At 38.7% G+C, this 2,787-nt stretch overlaps 1 pseudogene; it reads right to left on the bottom strand.

The window, feature by feature from the left end:
* Positions 1 to 1,494: 1,494 nt before the first annotated feature.
* Positions 1,495 to 2,535, bottom strand: LOC136237222 (uncharacterized; annotated as a pseudogene).
* Positions 2,536 to 2,787: the final 252 nt, after the last annotated feature.

Raw genomic sequence — 2,787 nt, 5'->3', positions numbered from 1 at the left:
AAAAGTGTACCTAAAAAATGAACTGTCTGAATCAAACCTGCACCTTTCAATGAAGTGTAATCTGCACCATTCTACCAAATGTTCACACACTGTTTTAGTAGCTTCTAAATAGTCCAGTCATTTTATGGTTTGACCTTAAACTAATTGCAACACAAATGGTTTCAACAGTTTCTGGCACTGAAAAATGTGCTCTATAACATATCAAAAGTCCCGGAAAATCCCATTGGGGGAAAGTACCCTTTTGCATGACCTTTTTAGCCATTTTTAGCAAAAAATGTGTATTTATTCTTCTATTTCAGCTGTACATTATCCAAACTATTTACATTTGGTATCAAATGATTGCTCTCACTATAAGCAACAAGATGATACTTGTTTGGTATCCACAGCTTAATTTGTTCTAAAGTTATCATCATTTTACTGGATAAAACTGACATTATAAGCCCCGCCCATGCACTTAATTAAATTTTAGTTTAAGCTATTTATTGCTTGTCTAATGATAGTTTTCCCATAGCAAGGGACACTTTTTATAACAGAGTGTCATAGTGAAGACTATAAGGTGCATGTGTTACCATGGAAACCAATAAATAGCATAGCTCTATATACAATTCGGTTGTTTTCATTCTCTATTGAAGATGGATCTAATTCTTTACAATTCCAAACCTGACATTGTACAAATTCAGTTAGGTACACCTGTACATACACAATGATATTCATTATAATAAAATTTATACTTCAACCATGGCTAGTATTATGGTAGTGGAAAATCTATTCTATAAAACTGTCTTACTGTATGTATACAGATGGTTTAAGATTCACTTTTATTCAGTGTTGGCATCAGTATCATCTTCATGGATTGAAGTATCTGAGTTGGTGCAGCCTGTTCCCTTGCAGTTACCACAAACAGAAGAGCATTTCACATTGTATTTCTTGCAAGTGCATCTCATGCTGCTGCAGTCAGTGTGGCAGTTACATCTAATCATTTTTTAATAGCTCATCTGGAGCAGGTGGTAAATCAGTAAGTACAGGCATCAGTTTTCCATCATAGTCTTTCCATCCCCATGCAGTTGGCTGCATTTCACTGGCAACACCTTTCCACTCTTGTATTTGGAAATATACACGGAAACTATGATATTTAGCAGCAGCTGAAGTAGGTGGCAAAGTTTGTGGAAGAACAAATGTAGTATTTGTAGCTACCTTTTCACAGAAACGCTTGTAGCGGAGAGAGTTTAATCCTTCCTTTGGAGTATAAATCCACTAGTGCTTGCTCTCCTGCAGCCATGATGTCATGTGGCGTAGAAATTGTTGTACTGAACACTTTGGCCTGCATTTGAAAGTGTTTACTGGACTTGAACTTCTTAAGGGAAGTACCTTTCCCAATGCCATATAGCTGTGATGTTGTGTCACATCCAAGTATTGCATGCAGGAAGAGAATGTTGTTGCATATTTCTAAGCCAAGTTTCTCTTTGATAGCAGTTATGTTCCACACCCTGGGTTTCATAGTGGCTTTCTTTGGCTCTGGTTTGAAAAATATGTTGTGTGATTCCAAGCAGGCATGATAGCACAACAATATAAGAAGATCGGTGTCATCACCAACTAGCACAGTGTCTGCTACTCTGGCTAATTCTACTGCTTTTTGTACAATCATCAAATCAGCATCTCCTGAAGCATGGCATACTTTACAATTTCTTTCCAAGAAGAAGCTAAGCATATTAATGAACTGCTGCTTGTTGGTGCTGTTTGATAAAAAAGTTTCCTTCTTCATGTTCATCTTCGTATCTTTGGTGAATGACACAGCCACTCCAGAACATCCTTTAGCCCTCCTCAGATGTACCATATCTTTTGTTGATGACTTCTCATAGCCATCAAAAACAACAACAGCTTCTCCATATTTCTTGGTTACATAATCTGCATATACTGTGCATATTTCTCCATAAGTACTCCCTTGAGTCCATGGTATTCGCTGTAGAAGGGAACCACCATCTAATACAAATTGAATTTCTCCAGGTACTTCAGGAGTATCTAATTCCAGTGTGTTCCAAACTGCACTAGCTAGTGCAGTCTTCTGTGGTTGTCTAAGCATTAGTGAGGTATCAAAGAGAGTTGGTGGATAACTGCAGAGTTCGTACTTGAACAAATCTTCAGTGTTACTAGTTGCTTTCGCAGCTAGGGTTAATCTCTGAAAAAGCAGTTGAGGATCAATCTGGACTGCAACACCTTCAATCTTTATAATGGATTTTTTGTCTAACGTGACTGCTTGGTGATTCTTCTTGAAAATGTACTCGGTAACTGCTGCACCTTCCATTCTATCCAAAATAGCATTACCAACATCCTGTGCTTTGTCAATGTTAACAGTGCCTTTTGCATGCAATCTAGAGTATATATTGCACAGGGTGGTGTCAGAAGTAGAAAAGGGATCCTTCCTTGGAGGGAACTGAGAAGTGTTTGGGTATCCTTCCAGTCACGAACTAGCCTAGCCTGTGTAACCTCCTTGTTCTGTTCACCTGAATCATAGGATACACCAGTGAGCTCTTGCATCTTGCTGTTCTCTTAACTTGATGGTTTGAGAAGTTTGACTTGGTTTGCAATACTTACGATGGCATTCGTGATGTACCAGCTGCCCAGGAACACAGTGTACTGTCTCATTTCTTTCCTCACTGGCCTTGTTAATGCTTGCACTTCCCTTTTCCTCTAGGGTAGCTTTAGGTAATGTACCTATGGGTTGGCTGCAAATAGCACACTCTTCTGATAGCTCCATCATTAAGAGTATCCACAAATGGTCACACTACC

Source organism: Dysidea avara, chromosome 1 (genome assembly GCF_963678975.1).
Source record: "Dysidea avara chromosome 1, odDysAvar1.4, whole genome shotgun sequence".
Classification (NCBI taxonomy): domain Eukaryota; kingdom Metazoa; phylum Porifera; class Demospongiae; order Dictyoceratida; family Dysideidae; genus Dysidea; species Dysidea avara.
The sequence above is the reverse complement of the archived record's forward strand: the minus strand, read 5'-3'. Positions and strand labels throughout refer to the sequence as shown.